The sequence below is a fragment of the Ascaphus truei genome, chromosome 5, assembly GCF_040206685.1.
Source record: "Ascaphus truei isolate aAscTru1 chromosome 5, aAscTru1.hap1, whole genome shotgun sequence".
Classification (NCBI taxonomy): Eukaryota; Metazoa; Chordata; class Amphibia; order Anura; family Ascaphidae; genus Ascaphus; species Ascaphus truei.
In genome coordinates this window covers 22,131,033-22,153,256 of record NC_134487.1, presented here as the reverse complement: position 1 = coordinate 22,153,256, position 22,224 = coordinate 22,131,033, and the positions used below count along the sequence as shown (strand labels likewise).

Here is a 22,224-nt window from a genome sequence, read left to right as displayed (position 1 = left end):
CAGATGGGCCACAGGTCAAGTTGATCGAAAAAGGTTCATTAAGATATTTGACTCTGATGGAGTCTCTGTTTCTCATGTTTTTAGTAAAGCAAAGGATGAGAAATGAATCTCTTGATGGTGCTTCTAAATCCAGGATTGTGCAATGTTGGCCATAATGCTTAGGAGACCGGGGTATGTTAATTGTATATTTAATGTGTTGATGTGTGACAGGGTATATGGCTCACCATATGAAGCCTAACAAGGACAGAGCAATAGTAACCACTTTAAAAGTGAAACCACATGGAAGCCCTTATATAAAGAGACTCCCAGTGCAATCACTATGTGGATAGAACATATCCTGTATCATAGGCTGGAGCCCTGCACATACCCTATAGTCACAATAACCATAAACATAGTAGGTCACTCACATATTAACCCCTTCTGCTCCATGACAGCGTGCATCCGTTCCGTTTTGTAGGTATAGTATATGTAGAAAGATGGTGGAGCACTGCAAAAAAATAGGGCTGGAGGCAGATCCGTGAAAAATAAAAATGCTTTAATACAAATGCATGGTAGCAACAGCTACATTAAAAGGGTCCTCTAACGCGTTTCGCGCTTTAACAGCGCTTTATCAAAGATAAAGCGCGAAACGCGTTAGAGGACCCTTTTAATGTAGCTGTTGCTACCATGCATTTGTATTAAAGCATTTTTATTTTTCACGGATCTGCCTCCAGCCCTATTTTTTTGCAGTGCTCCACCATCTTTCTACATATACTATGTTTTTAGTAAATGTTGTTTCTCCCCCCCCTTCACCATCCCTATCCCATCCTACCACTCCGGTTCCGGGGAAAGTCCACAGGTCATAACTCAACCAGAGTTCCACAAAACAACAGTAGACCTCTTAGAAGGGTCTGGCGTCGGGAAGGAGCGACCCAGGGTTGGATTAAAAAATGTCAATAACAATATTATCCCATAACGAGAAGGGCCTTAACAGCCCAGCTAAAAGGTGCTCAGCGATGTCAGATGATAAAAGAAAGAATGCAAATCTACTGCTTATAAAGGAGACCCATTTCAGTAAAAAATTTGCCCCTAAATATTTGGACAAAAACTTCAGGCAATTCTATCTTTCCTCAGCCCCGACCAAAAAGAGAGGAGTGTCAATCCTAATTAATAACAGACTACCCCATGTAGTTGACCAAGTTAGGCGAGATAAAGAGGGCAGATTCCTAATCCTGGTTGGAACAATTCCGGGTCAACCTTTAACAATCACAAAGGTACTGCACCGACACACTTTATTCGAGCAAATACCCAGTATGTACCTGGCAGATACCTGGAATGCGCCGCTCCTCACCTCTGACAAGCCCCGTTGCGTTTGCCTTCCCAGCCTGGGTTCATGCCTGGCTGACGGGCGGCTGATCTGTTAAATGATAATGATTAGGATTTAATAGGCTGCAATGCTTCGCGTGTCTACCAGATGGCATAAATTCATGAATTGTAATGCAGTATATATATATATATATACTGTGCAGTATTGCAGCCAGCGGGAATAAAATGCTTCAATCCCTGCCTGGAAAATAACCCAATGCACTCGGGCAGAAAACAGTCACAAACCTCAATACACCCGGGTATACCCGAATTCGTGGGACTAGCTGAGCTCGAATAAAGTGTGTCGCCAGTGTATGCTAAATTTAGACAACAGATACTTTATCCTATATCTATACTTATTGATCCAGAGGAAGGCAAACATAAAAACCCATTAAGGGAAAAATTAATTCCTTTCTGACTCCAAGAATTGGCAATCGGATTAATCCCTGGATCAACATCCTTCCCATGTATACTTATTTGGTATATCCCTGTATACCTTTCCCATCTAACAAGATGCCCAACCTTTTTTTGAACAAATCTATTGTATCTGCCATCACAGTCTCCATGGGTAATGAATTCCACATTTTAACTGCCCTTACTGTAAAGAACCCTTTCCTTTGTTGCTGGTGAAATTTCCTTTCCTCCAACCTTAAGGGATGGCCCTGAGTCCTTGTCAGGATCACCTAGACCTCCTGCTTAGCCATAGTTCTTCTTGTCCACTGGGTGTGCTGCTGTCTTCTGTTTCCTCTGGGTTCCTCTGTCTGCCTGTCTGCCTGTCTGTCTTCTTGTTGCTCCTGTCTCTGTCCTTTATAGCTTCTGCTTCCTGGTTGGTTCAATTGCCTTTGCTTCAAGTCAGACTCCTATCACATGCCTCTGTCTTTGATCCTGATCTCTTCCTGTACTTGTATTTGTAGTCTGTTCACAGTAAAGGCCCTTGCTAGTAATCTGGCTTGTCCCTGTTTGTTCCTTGCTCCCCGGTCTCAGTCCCTGCTCCCCGGTCTCAGTCCCTGCTCCCCGTTCTCAGTCCCTGCTCCCGGACCTGTCCTGCCCCGCCTGTCCTGTTCCAGTCTCCTCGTTGCCGACATCTGCTTGTTACCTGACTTCGCTACCTGCCGCCTGCCTCGGACCCCTGCTTGTTACCTGACTTCGCTACCTGCCGCCTGCCTCAGACCCCTGCTTGTGACCCCTACTTCGCTACCTGCTGTTCCGGCCACCGAGATCCTACCCGCCACAGGAGTCTCCCGTGACAGTCCTTTGTACTGCCCGTGGGATGAATAGTTCTTTTGAAAGCTCCTTGTATTGTCCCTGAATATATTTGTATATTGTTATCATATCCCCTCTTAGACACCTCTTTTCTAATGTAAATAAATCTAATTTAGCTAGCCTCTCCTCATAAGTTAGAATGTCCATCCCCTTTATTATTTGGTGGCTCTTCTCTGCACTCTCTCTAGTTCCATAATGTCTTTTCTTAGGATTGGTGCCCATATTCAAGGTACTAATGCTTTGTAAAGGGGCATAATTATGTTTACTTCCCTGCCATCCATTGCCCATTTGATGCAAGATAAGATCTTGTTTGCCTTTGCAGCTACTGCATGACATTGGGCACTATTGCTAAGCCTGCTGTCTACAAACATTCCTAAATCCTTCTCCATCAAGGATTCCCCCAATATATCTCCATTTAATTTGTAAGTCGCCTTTTTATTCTTGTATCCCAAATGCATAACCTTACATTTATCTATATTAAACCTCATCTGCCATTTACCTGCCCATGTTTCCAGTCTCTCCAAGTCCTTCTGAAGAGAAATTACATCCTGCTCTGATTCTATTACCTTACACAATTTAGTATCATCAGCAAAGATCGAGACTTTGCTCTCGATCCCAACCTCAAGGTCCTTAATAAACAAGTTAAAAAGCAGGGGTCCCAGTACTGATCCCTGAGGTACTCCACTCACGACTTTAGCCCAACCTGAAAAAGTTCCATTTATGACAACCCTCTGTTGTCTGTCCTTTAACCAGTTTTCAATCCAGGTGCATATATTATTACTGAGTCCAAATTTCTTTATTTTGTACACCAACCTCTTTTGTGAAACCGTATCAAAAGCCTTTGCAAAATCTAAGTAGACCACATCAACTGCATTACTCTGGCCTAAATTCCTACTTACCTCCTCAAATAAACAAATAAGGTTAGTTTGGCAAGATCTCTCCTTCATAAATCCATGCTGACTATTACTAATAATTTTGTTTTCCATTAGGTATTCCTGAATATTATCCTGTATTAAATCTTCAAGTAGTTTCCCTACTATTGAAGTCAGGCTTACAGGTCTGTAATTTCCCGGTTGTGATCTAGCTCCCTTTTTAAATATAGGCACCACATCTGCTTTACGCCAATCTTGTGGTACTGAGCCTGTGGAAATGGAGTCCTTGAATATTAAATATAATGGTTTTGCTATTACTGAGCTTAACTCCTTGAGAACTCTTAGATGTATGCTATCAGGGCCAGGTGCCATATTTACTTTAATTTTTTCAAGTCGCTTATGAACTTCTTCCTCAGTTAACCAATTGTTCATTAATATGGAGGTTGTGGCTCCCTCCTGCGGCACTACTATTGAACTTGATTCTTCCCTGGTAAACACAGAGGCAAAAAAATTGTTTAATACCTCAGCTTTTTCCTTATCTCCAATAATCTGCCTACCCATCTTACACTGAAAGGGTCCTATATTTTATTTTCTCATTTATTTGTTATTAAGGTACTTAAAGAACTTTTTAGGGTTGACCTTACTTTCTATTGCAATCCTTTTTTCATTTTCCATTTTTGCTAATTTGATTGCCCTTTTGCAATTTTTGTTACATTCCTTATAATTCTGATACAATGTTTCTGTCCCTTCTGACTTAAAGAATCTAAACGCCTTCCTCTTCTTGTCCATTTCCTCCCCTACCTGTTTATTTAGCCACATTGGTTTTGACTTATTTCTTTTATACTTATTACCCAAAGGTATACACTGATAAGTGTGCTTTTCTAACAATGTTTTAAAGACTGCCCATTTATCTTCTACATTTTTCCCTGCAAAAACATCATCCCATTGTATTATTACTAGATTAGACCTCAGTTTATTAAAATCTGCCTTTCCAAAGTTGAATGTCTTTGTTGAACCCAAGTAATCTGTTTTTTGATAATTTATTTCAAACGAGACCATGTTATGATCACTGTTACCCAAATGTTCCAGGACTTGAATATTTGTTATTACTTCTACATTGTTTGATATGACCAAATCCAGAACTGCCCCTCTCCTGGTTGGTTCCTCAATAATTTGGGTCATATAATTGTCTTTAAGCACCCCCAAAAACCTGTTCCCTTTTGTTGTAACGCTAATCTCATTGCCCCAGTCTATGTCTGGATAATTAAAATACCCCATTATGCAAACATGAACCAGTTTTGATGCCTTCTCCATTTGCAAAAGTATTTTAGCTTCCTCAGTCTCACAGATATTTGGTGGTTTATTGCATATTCCCACAAACATTTTTTTTATAATTTTACCTCCACTGCTAATTTCTATCCACAAAGTCTCTACATTTTCATCATTCCCTTCATAGACATCATCCCTTATAATAGGTTTTAGATCCATTTAACATATAAACATACTCCACCTCCCCTTTTATTTGTTCGATCCTTCTGAAAAAGAGAATAACCCTCTAAATTAACTGTCCAGTCATGAGTTTCATCCCACCATGTTTCAGTAATGCCGATGATATCATACTGCTCCCTTGCAGCTATTAATTCAAGCTTCCCCATTTTATCTGTCAGGCTTCTTGCATTAGCAAGCATGCATTTCAGTTTTTTTTCAGCCTGTACTATTATCTTATCTGCCCCTTCCTCTCTCCGCCCACTTGGTTTAGTCTTTAGAAGTTTTCTAGTATTATGTGTATTTACTATGGGTGTCTCACTGCTGGTCAAACTTGCACTTGCCCCCATTCTACCTTCATACCACCTTGTATCCTCATCTATTCCATTTAGTTCATTATCTGTTTCATTCCCCTCCCCCCTCCATCCTAGTTTAAAATCTCCTCCAACCTTTTTAGCATTCTCCCCCCTAGCACAGAAGATCCCTCTTCATTGAGGTGCAATCCGTCCCTAGAATATAGATGGCACCTCTCAGAAAAGGAGTCCCAGTGCTCTAAAAACTCAAACCCATCCTTCCTGCACCACTTTCTTAGCCATGCATTAGCCTCCCTGGTCTCTGACTGTCTCCCTGCGGTAGTGCACGACACTGGTAGTATTTCAGAAAATACTACCTTGGAGGTCCTTGCCTTAAGCTTTTGGCCTAGATCCCTGTAATCATTTTTAGGACCCTCCATCTTTCTCTAACTTTGTCATTGGTGCCAACGTGTACCAAGACCGCTGGGTCAATTCCAGCCCCCCCCCAACAATCTGTCTACCAGATCCGCAATGTGCCGAACCCGAGCACCGGGGAAACAACAAACTGTTCGGTTCATGCGGTCCTGGCAACAGATTGCCCTATCTACCTTGCTAATAATGGAGTCCTCTACCTCCACAATATTTCTTTGTATCTGAGCATCCTGAGTCCCCACTGAGCTGGAGGAACTATTCCCCTGGCTGCTAGAGGAATTAGTCTCCCCCAGCCTTGCCATTTCTGCCCCAACATTCCCAATATCTTCACTCAACATGGCAAATCTATTGGGGTGTGTCAGCTCAGAAACGACCTGCCTCTCCCTATTTCCCCTTCTTCCCCTTCTAACTGTCACCCAGCTACCTACCTGCTCCTCACTAACAGCAACCAAGCTACCTACCTGCTCCTCACTAACAGCGCCACCATTTGCACCACTAGTCGAAGCAAGGGCCTGCTCAGTGAGCTCTAATTCCCTTTCAAGATTGCCAATGTCCCTCAATATTGTAAGTTGCCTCTTCAGATCAGCAATCTCTGACTCTAAAGAGTCCACCCGCTCACACTTTTCACAGCGGTATGCTCCTTGGAACAGCTGCTCCAAGTGCACATACATGTGGCAAGATGTGCTTTGAGTAGCATTTTCAATCCTGCTCATTCTAGCAACTATGAAGTTTAGAAGTACTAACAGTAAACTGTACTTCAATAACTATACCTTGTTTAACCGCTTCCTTGTTCAAACTGCTTCTTGTTCTAACTGCACACACTTTAAACAACCAGCACTTTAAATCAACCACACATATCAGTCAGTACACGCAAGCTGATTAATTAATTAATTTAATTGGAAATTAAAATAATGGCTCCTAAAGATACCTGAGGTTCTTTAAAAAGTTGATTAGGAGATCATATGTAGGAAGCGTAAGCTCCCACATAACACATTGGGAAGCACATAAAGCAACTCTTAGAGGTTGTCTCATTAGCATCGCAGCAGGGAGAAAAGGGGAAAAAAACTAAAAATATTAGAGCTACAGGCAAAATGTGTGACCCTATCAGGGGAACACAAAATAAATAAAAAAGCAGAAACACTTTCAAAAATGAAGGATACCAAAATAGAGCTAAACCTTCTCCTAATATCCCATGCGGCAAATGCAATGAGTTGGTCAAAAAGGACATTTTATGAAAAAGCAAACAAGCCAGATACCTTACTAGCATCTAAACTTCCAATACTACAGTAAATTGATAGTAGATTAATTTAAAAGTTATTATGAGGGATTGTACGACGGGGAGAAGTGATAATGTTAATACAAAGCAATCCCTAGAGGTTTTCTTGGCTGATACCGGGTTGCTGAGGTTGGACGTGGAGGAAGAGGCATTGTTGGCTGGGGAATTCTCCTTAGAAGAGCTAACACAAGTAATTAAGCAGCTTAAACCCTCAAAAGCACCTGGCCCAGGTGGTTTTCAAATCTTTAACATAAACAAATTGTGGATTTGCTTTCCCCTTATTTACTTAAGATGTATAATGCGGTTCTGGACAGGGCCTCATTCTCGGAACAGATGCTTCAGGCTTCTATCTCTCAGATTCAAAACAAGGAAAGGACCAGACTAGCTGCAAGAGCTATTGGCCTATCTCGATGATAAATTCGGACATCAAGATTTATTCAATTTTGTTAGCTAACAGAGTGAGTCAGATATTACCCAAGCTGGCCCACCCAGATCAGGTGGTTTTGTCCCAGTAAGACATGCGGCAGACAAAGAAGACGTATAGTTGATTTGATTGAATTGGCACATACTAAAAAGATCCCAACTATGGTGTTGAGCCTAGACGTCAAGAAAGTGTTTGATAGAATCGACTGGCCATATCTTAACTCCACTCTTAAGGCGTTTGGGTTTAAGGGCATGGCCCTACATGCCATGAATGCATTGTACACCGGTCCAGTGGCCAGGGTTACTCATCAGGGCTTCCCCTCAGACCCGTTCAAAATCAAAAGTGGTACCAGAGATTGTTGCACCCTGTCTCCACTTCTATTTGCCATGTGCATGGAACCACTGGCCAATCATATTCGTAATAATACAACATTATGGGACAACAAATCAACACCCACATTCATAAAGTTGCTCTCTATGCAGATAAGTTCTTTTTGACTGTTTCACGGACCCTACCTCCCTGCCCAATCTCTTTCATCTGCTGGGTTCCTTTGACAAAATCTCAGGATCTAAGATAAATAATAATAAATCAGAGGCACTAAACATTAGTCTTCCAAAGGAACAGGTGAAGTTGTTAGAAATTAATTTTAACTTTAAGTGGTAGCCCCACTCCATCACATACTTGGGAGTGAACCTCAGCGGTATTTACAAATCACTGTATTAGGCAAACGACCCCAAACTGACCAGGACTTTAAAAGAGGACATAAGAACATGGTCCTAAAACAGCATCTCCTGGATAAGCAAAATATACTGTATCAGAATGAACCTTCTCCCCCGTATTTTTTTATCTGCTCCAGACCCTACCGATACCAGTTAGGTTAAAAGATATCCTCCCTCCAGTCCATAAATTTAGTGATTATTTGGAACTTCAAAAAACCAAGCGTTAAAAGAAAGGTATTGGTTAGGCCAACATCTGCAGGAGGCGTGGCTGCTTGCTTGTTGTCGTATTATAAAGCGGCTCAATTAAGCCAGTTAGCTCAATGGTACACAGACCCCAATTGGAAGCGATGGGTGGATTTGGAGAGAGAGATGTGTTTTACAGTCAAATTATATAATTTAATCTGGTCCCAAAAATCTATATTGAAATCCATCAAGGAGCTGCTCTCCTCAATATCAAACTCATTGGAGGTATGGGAAGCCGAAAAAATTCAGATGCGGGCTAACCTCTAGGAACACGCTGATGACCCATTATTTGAAAACAGAACTTTGCTCTGGGTTTGTACAATAGAGATTTAGCTATTTGGAAGCTAAGGGGAATTCTTAGGCTTACCGATTTAGAGGCACGGAAAAACATTTAAACCTTGGAGAAAATTAAGGCAGAAAAATAAATTCCCCAATCTGAATTCTTTAGGTACCTCTAAATAAAAGCATTTTATATGAAAATGGCTCCCTTCCCCCATTAACAAATTTTGAGCAGCTCTGTTTATTGAAGACAGACACTAGTGGACTAACTTCCCAAATGTATAAAGAAATAGTCTGTTCTGGACAAGAGTACTCACAGCGTCCACAATTCACTTCCCAATGGGAAGAAGATCTAGGGGAAACCCTGGAAATAGCAGATTGGGAAGAGATATTTATGGCCGCAGCAAAAAGTTCAATTTGTACTTCACTGAAGGAAAACACATATAAAGTAATGACGAGGTGGTATCTCACCACGTTAAAATTATCCAAATTAGATGCTGGTTACTCCCCATTATGCCCCAAACAATGCGGAGTACAAGCAGACTTGTTGCACATGCTGTGGTCTTGCCCTCGTATTCAGCCCCTGTGGAAGGAAATTCCTATTTGGCTACAAAAGATTTTGGACCTCATGATCCCATTTGATCTATGGCTGTTTCTGCTAAGTAGACCAGCCCCGCAGCTATCCAGAGATGAAAGCGAACTTATTATGCATATAGCAACGGCAACGAGATGTGAGTTCACAGAATTGTGGAAACAAAAGGATTCTCCAGTATTCGTAAAGATTAGGAATAGAATTTGGTTTCTCTGTCGGAAGGAGATGCTCACATGACTGGTAGATGACACAGGCACCAAATTCCAAAAGGTGTGGCAGCTCTGACTAGCCCAATCGGACATACAAGGGGTGAATATGGCCACTATAATGCAATAATTGTACCAGGTGCGTTCTCGTTCGGTGGCTTTCAGGAAAAAGTGACGGAAGGCCCTTATCCATTACATGCTAGGACGGAAACTAGTGAGATCCGGAGTGGTTTATTACAGCATATATAAGACCAGAAAGAGAATTCGTGCCAAAATTGGGACAATGTGGACCCGGAGCGGAGGTGTTAGTTAACATTTTCCTTGGCTGTTAGCCGCACACATGACCAGGCTGTCTCGCTGTATTATTAAACAAGTTTGTCTCCTCTGCTTTTGGTATCCTTGTTTCTCACGTGCACGTGCAAGCTTGCGCTCACTATGGCCATGTGCTTTGGAATACACACTATATTTGTAGCGCGAGCTATGCAGCTCATTCCGTATCTTGCACTATGGACGAGGCCTAAGGAAGCAGGGCTGCACTACCTTCAAGGTACAGATGCAGCGGATGATATCCTACAATTTATCGGGTTGAATGACGCACTATAGTGCGTCATGGTCCGAGATGGTCCTCTGCTGACTAAATGGCCCATCGGATTAACAAAGCAGATGTCCCTGCTGTGTTAATGATATCGGGGTCTACCGGTCTGTAAGAGATGCGCAGTAAGAGATAGGCTGAATCAGTCACTCTACCTGCGCACTTCTAACAGGTGATCGCAGGGGGGGGTATTTAAATTTTAACACTACAGTATTGTAGCAGGGGTCTCTGGAGCTGAACCACATTGATTTGAGGTCAGAGACTGCCAACTTCCCGAGTTACAGTCCCCGTTATGGGTGCCGGTATACCCCAACAAGAGAGATGATCCAGGGCTCCATGGATTTTCAGCAAAAGAATTTATTCATAATACACAACGTTTTGGCCTCACTTAGGCCTTTGTCAAGTAATGACTTATTACCAGTCACTTGACAAAGTCCTAAGTGAGGCCGAGTGTATTATGTATAAATTATTTTGCTGAAAATCCGTGGAGCCCTGGATCATCTGTCTTGTTGCTGTATACCTGGATTGCTGCAGATAGGCCATCCCTGAACCCGGAACTCCGGCATTGTGTGCAAGTATCGCATTTGTTTGCATTTATTTGCATTTTTTGGAGTGCTACACACCCACATATCTCTACTGTGCCGGTATACCTGCCATGTTAAAATCCTGTGGGTCACATGACCGTGGGATCTAAACTAAGCAGAGGGATACCTTCACCACATAATGGGGCCTGTATCTCGGGAAGCAGGGGGTCTCCGAGGCTGAATTCAACTTTGTTCGGCTCAGGAGATCCCCTGCTCATGTACACTATGAATAAAAATAAAATGTAAGCAGTTTCATTACCTTAGCAGCTGTCCGCTTAGGTATGATTTTTTTGGGGGGAAGGGTGGTGTTTGATACTAGTGTGGGGGAGCAGGGGGTCTTCTGAGCTGAACAAAGTTGATTTCAGCCTCAGGGACCTCCTACTTCCCGAGTTACAGGCCCCGTTATAGGGTGCCGGTATCCCTCTGCTTTGCTTAGATCCCACATTCACGTGACCCACAGGATTTTAACATGGTGTGTATATTGGCACCCCATAACGGGGCCTGTAACTCGGGAAGTAGGGGGGCCCCGGACCTGAAATCAATGCGGTTCAGCTCCGGAGACCCCCTGCTACAATACTGTAATGTTTAAAATTAAATAAACCCCCACGATTGCCTGTTAGAGACGTGCAGTTAGAGTGACTGATTCAGCCTATCTCATACTGCGCATCTCTTACAGACCGGTAGACCCCGGTAGGATTAACACAGTAGGGGCCCCTGCTGTGTTAATCCGATGGGCCATTAGTCTGCCGTAGTAAATATTGAAAGGATTTCTGGGAGATCTCGAAAACCAATTTGAGAAATGGTCGGATAACTGCCGCTGCATCTGCAGAAGTTTCCCAGAAGGATTGCCTGAGAATATCCAGATAAGGACATTTTTAATTGTTCCAGATTTTGGCTGTTTATATTGACCTTTAACACTGCTGAGAAAACATTTTGTAACCCGTTTCCAACTCTTGGAAATAAAGTCCTTTGTTTTGGCGACAAACTATTGTGTGGAGTTTTCACTAACACTACCTACAAGGCCAATGCTGCCACAACACATACCCAGCTCAGATATTTATGAAGCTTAAAAAAAAGAAACAGTCAAGGTTTGTCATAATTCATTGTATGTGTCCCACGGGGGGAAAAAAACAACCAAAAAAACTCCAATATCTCGTAGTTTGTTTTTACAGTACAAATATGCCGATTTTTTTTTAAAGTATCTTTTTAGTAGGGTGTTTACAGATACATTTCAAAATATTACATTGTAGCATATTGTATTTACATGTACATAGGTTATCGTATAATGTTACATAGTTCAATACATACTGTCGCGGCCGAGTTTATTCGAGCATTTGCCCGGTCTCGGCCGCGACAGTAACCTGGCGCGCCGGGATGTCCCGGGCGCGCGCCGAAGCCTCGGAGGAAAGGCCCGCCGATCGGGGCTTCCCCCTCTCCTCTCCGGGTCCGCCGGGTCCCCCGGAACCCCCTGCCGCCGTCCCCCACATCGCGGGACACCAGGGCTCCCTCGGGGAGCCCTGGACGCGCGTGCAGGGGGCGCAGGCACCGGATGACGCGTGACCGCGCATCACCGAGGGGATGCCACTAGCAAGCCGGGAAATCTCCCGGCTTGCGGAACTGGCCGCACTCTAATAAAGTGTGCCGCCAGTGTATTTGCAATACCCATTTTTAATTTTTTTTGAATTTATAGCTGGCCTTGATCTAATATCTCGACCATTTAACTCAAAACCTTGTATCATACAGTAGCGACATTGTTTATTCTTACACTTCCCGCACGACAGGATGCGTGCGGGAAGCGTGGTGACGCGGCTTGTTGCGGCGCACTGTGATGTCACAGTCACGTGCGCGCCCGGCTTCCCCGGCTTTCCCGGCTTCCCCGGCTTCCCCGACACCCCTGGAGTTTAAAGTGAGGTAAGCGGGGGTGCGGGAAGCAGAGGGGCAGAGCAGGAGCCGGGTTCGGGGTCGGGAAGGGGGGCTAAAATGCACCCGAAGTGGAGGGGGGGTGCATGGAGGAAACGCGGCGGCACGCGGTCTAGACTGGCGCCAGCCGGAGTAGATCCCGGCATGCCACCGGCATTGGTAAGAATAAAGGATGCCGCTACTGTAGCTTGCTTGCGACACCATTCTTTTTTTCTTTTAGTTATCATATTTGTTTAGAATATGTATAGGAACCAAATCCAAAAATCGGTGCTCAATGAAACAAGGGAACATGTAAATCCATAAATACTTGAGTAATGATATCGTAGGTTTAGGATGAACTTTGATGAAATGTAGTGAGACTCAGGACCTGATGCATATAAACTCCTAAAGGGGTAAATACTGAGACAGTCCATATAGTGGTATCCGACTGATGCCTGATTCAATGTAAGTCCTGTATAGGTATGCAACTGGAGTAGCACCTATTGAAAGGTCTCAATCTCCCCAACCATAAAGAGAGAAAAAAAGAGTACTCACATATGTAGCAGTTCATCTGTTGCGTGCATCACACGATTCAATAGTCGAAAAGATTGTCCGTGGGGAGCAAAAACGGAGCACAGCTGCAAGCACATTTCTTGCAGCTGTGCTCCGTTTTTGGTCCCCACGGACAATCTTTTCTATCATATTTGTTTAGACTAGGCTCTTCGTTTTTACTCTGTTATGTCATGTTGTTATGTTATGTTGTGATGCAGGACATTCACCTTATTTTCTATTTCCTTTATCCAGTTTTCCGGCAGGTTTAGTTTACCATCTTATCTGGGTGTCATCTGGATTTATTCTGTTCTAGCTGGGGGAATACTAGCTGACTAGGTGCTGATCGACACATCAAAGGCTTACCCAGGGCTTGCTTCTGATGAGGTAAGGACCGTCCAGACCTCTCTGGTGCAATTCGTAGAGGAGCACAATTAAGTCTCACTGAAAAGTCCTGCTCTCTGCTTCTCTGGCACAGCTACAGTCCAGTAGCACAAAGCACTTTCAAATTTCCCACTTGGTAAGGCTCTCAGTCTCATTTTCGGGTTTCACCGCTTAGTTCACCTCCACGACAGGCTCAAAATGAACTGTGGAGCGCTGATCGGGTTCCCCTTTCATAGCTTCCCCCACTACCATAGGAAATCATGGTAAAGGGGCTGACGACCTATCACAGTGCTCAGGGACCAATCAGGAGGCGAGGTCTCCACTGTTTTGGCCAATTAGGGCTGGAGACAGGCTAAGAGAGTTAAAGTGCTTGTGGAGGGAAATACAAATGGGTTAATGGGAGCAGCACTTACTAGAAGGACTAGGTAACGGCCTCCTCCAGCCTATCTCCCACTGGGCTGGCGCCACTGTGGCTGGGAGGTAACCAACTGTTCTGGTTTTCAGGCAGATGGCTCAAAAGCCCGATCTCTGCCCCTGAGCACTTTCTTCTTTTTCCAAGTTCAGATCACAGTGCAGCAGTATAGTCGATGTCACAGTTACAAGGGCAGGGCAGGAGAGCAAGAGTTCAGGCCAAGGTTGAGTGAAGGCAAACTGGAAATCAGCAAACCAGATGGGGTCCAGGAGCTCAAGAATCAAACATCTGTCTCAGGCATTGTTGGGAGTAACTGGCTGCTTTTAAGGCCATGATCAGGTGCAGCTTATTACATCCTCCATCTTTGTTGAGGGTGGAATTTAGCCACTTTAGCTATCTTGGCTGAGGGCAAAATGACCTCAAATGTCAGCCATCTTTGTAGAGGCAAAGAGCTCAGGGATGTGGTAATATAAAAGAGGGATGGTGACGATGGTGGGGCCTTACAATAGTCCCCTCTAGGAGCAGACTCTGGACACTCCAGTTCAGGCTTGAGGGGGAACCTTAGGTGGAACACTCTCAGCAAGGCAAATTTGTCTGCTACTTACCCACGATCCTGCGTGATTTGCCGGAGTCGAGGACATGATGAATTTTTAACTCCGTATACCCTTTGACCGGAATGGGAGAGAGGCAGAAGAGATGGAATCCTGAACCACCAGCTTAAGTAGCAATGTGTGAAACATCCAGGGGATCCTCATATTAGGAGGCAAAAAAAGTTCAAAAGAGATAGGGATCCTGTAACTTGGGATCCTACTTGGCCAAAGGCATCTTGAGATATTCTTAGTGGATAGACACACTTGGTCCCCATGTTGGAAAGTTAGGGCAAGTTTACTGTGCTTGACAACTTGAGCTTTCAGGATCTGGACAGCCTTGTTGAAATTGAGGGGAATTTCCCTTCAGAGTTTTTGGAGTTTCTGGAACCTCAAGTCCAACAGAGGTACTCCTGAAATCATGGTGGAATTTGGCAGTGGAATAGTAATCAGGGGGAGGGGGGCGGAGGAAGGGTAAGTGTTGGAAGTATTCAAGTGCTCAAGAGACTGATTGTTCCGATCAGTGAACCATTTGGTCTGGGGATAATAGTCTGAAAAGTGGTGCAGGGCGGTGGGGAAATGCTCTCAAGAATTGGGAGACTAACCGAGTCCTCTTGTGTGAGATGACAACTGAGGGAGCCCCAATGACCCTGAAGATCTTCTTCAAAAGACATCAGATAGCTCCAGTAGAGATGGTAATTTCCAGTGGGGTCAAAAAGGGCCTGTTTTATGAAGCGTCTATAAAGTAAGGGGAATGAACCCCATAATGTCCGGTGCTCTACACAGTGTATATGACTGGGTATGGGTTAATGTTTTGCAACCTCAGATGCGCATATAGATGAAGTATAGACTATCCCACTGCGATTAAAGTATTGAATAGCAATGCATATATAAAAGAAGGAACGGGGAGACAGACTAATAACCTAGGTGGGGGGCCAGTTTTGCAGGGAATAGTATAGAGACAGGATGAGAAGCCGTGTAAGCCCCTCTCCTGTGCTCACGAAACAACTAAAACCTGCTGCCCTTACCCGCCTGGTATCTTCACTGCTCCTTCGGTGGCTTGCCGGTCCCAGCTCTGCAGATGCTGCGCTTCGATATGACGTCACTGCAGTCACTGAGCAGCTTACTCCGGGACGGATTCCAAGACGTGCCTTGCGTGCTGGCGGTCCTTGCAACCGCAGGGGGGGGGGTGGCTCCGTGGCGTGCATCTTGTAGAGCAGATAGGATTGTCTGCGTGCTCCAGCTAGAAGATGTGTAGTAGAAATGGATAGGTTCGTAGGCGGTCACTGCGTAGATAGGAACTCAGCCAAAATTGAAGTTAGAATCAGCTTTATTTAACCAAGGTGCTGGACATCACAGAGAGTCTCTCTGTGATGTCCAGTACCTTGGTTAAATAAAGCTGATTTTAACTTCAATTTTGGCTGAGTTCCTATCTCCGCAGTGACCGCCTATGAACCTATCCTTTTCTGTTTTATGAAGCGGTCCACTTCAAGCAGGATGGTTGACATGCCTCTGGATGGAGGTAGCATCATTATAAAGTCCATTGCTATATAAGTCCATGGACAGACAAAAGTGGGCAGAGGTTGTAGTAAGCTATAAGGTGGTGCTTGTGGAACTTTGGTGTGGGCGCAGACAGTACAGGAGGCCACCAATTTTTTTACATCCTGGCAGATCTCAGGTTACGAGAACAAACGAAGCTGGAAATCCAAGGTAATTTCGCTGGGATATCCCATGAACTTTGAGTGGTGTCTCCAATGCAGTATTCCTTCATGGAAGCATGGAGGAATGAAGAGTTAAACCGGAGGCAAAGAAAGATCTGCAAGATTGTCAGCCTGAGCAGCAATGATTTGCTGCATTTGCTCCAGAGAGATAGAGGAAATAATGCGTGCCGGAGGGAGAATGGATCATGTGTCCGTCTCCTCCTCTCCATCCACCAAATATTGTCTATAAAGAGCATCGGCCTTTATGTTTGTTGCACAAGGTTGATTAATGACGGCATTAAAACTATGAGGGACAAGGACCACATTGTCTGTTGTGTGCCGAGTCTTCTTGCATTCTCAATGCTTTCCAAATGTTTATGATCCATGACTATCGTGACGGGCGATGTGTCCATCAAAAATTTTCACCATTCCTCCAAGGTCATCTTTATGGCCAAAAGTTCTCTGTTCCCGATATCATAATTCTTCTCTGCCTGGGAAAATGTTTTAGAGAAGAAGGCGCATGGGTAAAACCTGTCCTGGAATTCTCTCCATTGAGAAAGAACTGCACCAGCCCCAATTTCAGAAGCATCCACCTCGAGAGCAAAGGCCTTGGAAGGATCAGGGTAAAGACAAATGGGTGCTGTGAACAAGATTGTCTTGAGTGTCTGAAAGGCAGTGACAGCCTCAGGTGACTATAGAGAAGGATTCACCACCTTCTTCGTTAGGGCCGTTATTTATTTTATTTCTAAAAAATTTTTACCAGGAAGTAATCCATTGGAGAGTTACCTCTCGTTTTCAAGTATATTCTGGGCACAGAGTTATAAAAAAATACATGGTTACATTAAAAGAAAAGGTTTATACAGTCAATTCACAGACACTTCATGGACAGATAGAGTTGGAAAATTGGGTACAGGGGATAAAGGGCTTGCGAGTTTCAGATTGAAATAAAACAGCTTTAACATCACTTTAATATCATCAAACATCAGTGAGCGGCAGCAAACGGCTCACATTCTTTTGCTATCCGCCTTTGGGGCAACGCAGATGTATACTAGGGTGGTTGAGATTCAATACAGCGGTGAACAAACAGTTCTTTGTGTCCTCTTGGCTCATTAACATTCCAGTGGGTGGGGTTGATGTTTCACAAAGTACAAGCACATGTTAATCCTTAGCACGCTGGTCCTGTGCAGAGAGGCACAGCAATTGGGAAGCCCCATCAGGCTGTCCACCTTTGGAGCAATGTAGATATTATGGGAGCCGTAACCTGGGCGAATCCAGTGTCAGTAATTTGCAAGTTCAAAAACTTTAAAATGGGTTTAAGGGTAGTGGGGATAGGCCATTAAAGGACAACAGATACCTTTGATTTTTCCATTTCAAATCTGTTAAAGGCAATAATGTATCCCAAGAGAAAAGAGGGCAGTATAGCGCTAACACGTGATTTATGTACAATTAGTGTGTAGACCTAAATAGTCACAAAGATATTAGTGAAGGGTGGCTGCCGAAAAAAATGACTGACTCCCTATGTCAGATAATAAATTATGCAAAACCAAAAGGAACCCAGCACAGGTGGCTCATTAGTTTTCCTTCCTCCTTTAGGCAGCAGATAAGTGCTTGTTTGCCACCCTGCTACAGCCTCTTACCTACATGTTCTACGTTACTGTAGTAAGACCAAAGTTTAAATAAAACATTACCAAATCGTTGTCATCATTACTGATCTGTTACCTATGTATACATGTGATAATTGGAAGGCTAAAGTCTACAATTGTTTTGTGGAGGAGTATCAATTATGAACTGCAACAGGCTGTTTAATCTCAGCTGAGCTATGCCTGTTAATATCACACATTTCTCAGCCTCTTTCTCTAGCTGCAAAATCAGAATTCACCATATCCTCCTCCTCTTCTTCATATTCTCCTCTCATTAGCCTGGGCATGTAACCTTCTGCCCTACACATTTTACATTTGTATAACAAGACCAATGTTACTAATTCAATAGACTGTTTTCAAATTGTTATTATCGTTGCTGATTCATTACCTCTGTACATACATAACAATATGTATTATAAAAACATCCTCAGCTTAAAAAAAAAAAAGAGTTGCCTAACATGCATATCATTAGCGATTAAGCAATTCATAAGCACACTATTAAATTAGGACACTGTACATCAATATCTAACTTTAGAATGATAGAATTCTATTAGTTCTCAAACAAGCTCTGTTTTTAAAATATAGCGGCCTCCTGTTCTGTCTGCGCCCACACCAAAGTTCCACAAGCACTTTACAATGTGGGATTGAAAAGTGAGGTTTTTAGCTCTGTATACACACGGTCTTAGTTTCACTTCATAAAGGCTTGTTTTTTTTGCTACTTTATATGAACATTGGATACGGGTCTGAAAAAACAATATTTGTAGATTAATGGAAAAAATATTTGCAGTTATCTTTGTATAACCCAGAGTGTGCAGATCACATTACAGGCATACCCCGCATTAACGTACGCAATGGGACCGGAGCTTGTATGTAAAGCGACAATGTACTTAAAGTGAAGCACTGCCTTTTTCCCACTTATCGATGCATGTACTGTACTGCAATCGTCATATATGTGCATAACTGATGTAAATAACGCATTTGTAACAGGCTCTATAGTCACAGCTTCGGTACAGGTAGGGAGCCGCAACATTTCTGTGACATTTCTGCAAACACTCTAATGGCCCATCAGATTAATGCAGCGGGGCTCCCTGGGGTTGCCAATATTTACTGTAGAGTCCCTCCCTAGTGTGAGCTAGTCCAGGGTTTTTTTATGTAGCCCTGTTTACCCCTAAACAAGAAGGCCACTGGTGCTGCCACTACCTGTTGGTTCACAGAGGACCTTAGCCTCCGCCACTGGGAACAGATTGCAGAGAAATGGTGCTCATATGTCGGTGTGTGCTCTGAATATAGTATATCACACAATTGTTATTGAAACAATAATTGGCACAATGTAAACGTCCATAGTATCTTAATGTTCATATACAGGGGGACAAATGACCTAGCGGTGTCCACTTGACTACCACAACCAATGGTCTTTGTATGTAGAACCCTCTCTATGTATTAACCTCCCCAATAATAGGACCACAGGTACACATATAAGGGCTAAACCCCATTACCTGCCCTTGGGGGTATCCAGAATGGGTCCAGTATTGCAGTTTTCCAAAGCGTGCAATCCTGCAGAGTAGAAGCAGCAACATGGGCGAAGATAGGAAATCCGGCGCCACTGCCTGTGACAAACTCCAGGGCACTTCCGGGTATTGAAAATAACTTTATTGAGGTATCTTGAACACGAACACAGCAGGCTACACCACAATCTCCCCCTCAACGCATTTCACGCTCGAATCAGCGCTTCATCTTGGAGTGGGGAGATGGGGTCTGAGCCTGTGTATTTAAAGTAAAAAAAGCCTGCGAAAACGGACTTTAAATTGTTAACCCCTGATGTACAAAACTAATGTGTATGGTCAAGTACATAACTATGTTACTAAACAGATGTATCTCTTAAGTCCAATATACATGTAAGTATGAACATATGTAATAGTATTACTCCTGTTATCAACTGAATAGTGACCAAGTGATGTATCATCAGGGATATATAAAAAACACTGTATGCAACATTTCAAAAGATAAAGCCTATAGGACAACATAAACAACTTATTAAAGACACTGGGGCCTATGCAGAAAGGTCCAAAAAATTGCATTCGCCACGGTTTCAATTCGCCTGGTTTTTGGCGTGTTAACCTCACTGTATGCAGGAAGGGCCGAATCCCTGGCGAATGAATGCGCCACCACCATTTGATAAAATGGCTAGTAACCGGTGGCGAGATGGCTACCTGGCGAGAAATTGCCGAGAATCCGTCCCCTGGCGAGATATGTCTGCAGCAGAGAGAGATCCGCTGCTCTCTCTGCGCAAACATAGGCACATTATAAATTATTTAAAATACATTTTTACTGATAGTGTACATGTGCAAGGGGTCTCCGGAGCTGAAGCGCTTTGGTTTTAGGTCCGGGGACCCCCTGCTTCCCGAGATACAGGCCACTTTATGAGGTGCCGGTATCCCTCTGCATTTAAAGGTCCCGATCACGTGACCGCGGAATGTGAACAAAGCAGAGGGATACCGGCACCCACTAAAGGGGCCAGTATCTCGGGAAGCAGGGGGTCCCCGGAACTAAAACCAAAGCGGTTCAGCTCCGGAGACCCTCTGCACATCTACACTATCAGTAAAACACACTATCAATAAACACTCGTTCCTTACCTTTGCAGCTATGTGCTACGGTAATGAAGCAGCATGAATGTATTTTTAATAATAGTGTACTGTGAGCAGGGGGTCTCTGAGCCACAAATCAATGCGGTTCAGCTCAGGGGACCCCCTGTTCCCGCACAATATTATTAAAATACAGAAATGCTGCTTCATTACCATAGCGTATAGCCGCTAAGGCAATGAAGAGTTAAGGCAGAATAGCATGTTTATTGGGGACAATTGCCCCAATAAACATTGCAATAAACAACATACACCCCCTGTGTATTTAAAATACATAAACAACAATAAATACATTAAATACATACTGTATAGCACTTACCCATTACCGGTTGAAACGATGCAGGCCATTCTCATCTTCATCCTGCCCATGTCCCCTCCGCTGCTGCGAAACAGACACAAGAATGAAAACATCCAAAGTAATGTCCCCTAACCCCTTAATCACCATAGCAGTTATTAACCGCTATAGTCATTAAGGGTTAACCCACCCTCCCCCACCACTCGGGACACCTACATACCCTCCCACACTAACCCCCCACCCCATGAGGCCTAACCACCCTCACCCACTACCCACAAGGGAGGCCTACCCACATACCGTTGGGGAACCCCCCCCACCAAGTACCCACAATTAAAACAATACAGTGACCCACAATAAACTTCATTCTATTTATTAAATACACTATCCACCCCCTGTGCCCCCCCATAATTACAAGATTTATCCTTTTACAAACTGGGTTCATAACACAGCCCCACGCGAGTCCCCGGTGGGCTGGCGGGGCACCTGACAGACATACAGGGTACCAGCAGCCCTTTTCAAACAGGTTCTGGAGGCCTGTTGGTGGGTCCCACCAAGCACCATGGCCCCCAGGTTGTCTCCTTGGGTCACCGTGGGCCACAATTGGGTCCCCACGGTAGGCCCAAGGATGTCTGGGAGCCCCGGGTCAGACCCACAGGTGTTTGCGGGGCCTCAGGGGGTTCCCACGGGGGTCTGGGGAACTCACGAGTGCTCACTACGGGTCCGCGGTGCCCCCACGGATGTGGGACCACCGCTTCATCCCCGCACCTATGGGTCGGCAGTGCCCCCACAGATGTGAGGCCACCGCTTCATCCCCGCATGTGTCACCCGTGGAACCACCAGCCTGATACCCATGAGATACCCGAGGAAACCACAGGTGGTCTCCATAGGTCTCACGCAGAACCACGGAACAAACTCTGAATGTAAAAAAAATAAACCTGGCCTATACATTCAATACATAACCCCCCCCCCCCCAACACTTACAGTACAATAATGTGCAAAATAACTATTATCCAGATAGGGATAATAGATTATTTGCCCATTATTAAAAACATTAACTAGCATAATCAAATAAATAAAGTACTACTGACCTCATCAATAAGAAGTCTCTGTCGCCAGCAACATCCTTGTCTTGCCCACAAAAAACATAGCCAATACAAAACCAAATACATTGCAATTACATTCAGATATCAATTTACCCCTTAAACACCTTATCGGATAATAACCGCAAAGGTAATTAAGGGGTTAAGCCACACTGACCCGATACCCACCCTTCACCCATGAATTTGTACATTGGCTTCATCTTGCAAATATATATATATAGAGCCGCAAGCCGTGAGGTGTCCCGGCTTTTGCAGTGAATTCCCTCGGCGTGCCGCGCATCACCGTCACTGAAGGGAGCCCTGGTGTCCCACGATGTGGGGGATTGCGGTGGGGGGCTCTGGGGGTCCCGGTGGACCCGGGGAGGGGAGGGGGGTGCCTCGATCGGAGGACCGATCCTCCGAGGCTCCGGCGCGC

General features: G+C 44.2%; 1 long non-coding RNA gene across 2 annotated transcripts in view; it reads left to right on the top strand.

Moving 5' to 3' along the window:
- Window positions 1-22,224, top strand: part of LOC142494361 (uncharacterized) — a 34,129-nt gene that overhangs the window by 3,568 nt on the left and 8,337 nt on the right. For both annotated transcript variants that reach the window (XR_012801393.1, XR_012801394.1), the window contains exon 2: window positions 13,308-13,439. This is a non-coding gene — a long non-coding RNA (uncharacterized LOC142494361). The remainder of the gene's footprint in view (window positions 1-13,307; window positions 13,440-22,224) is intronic.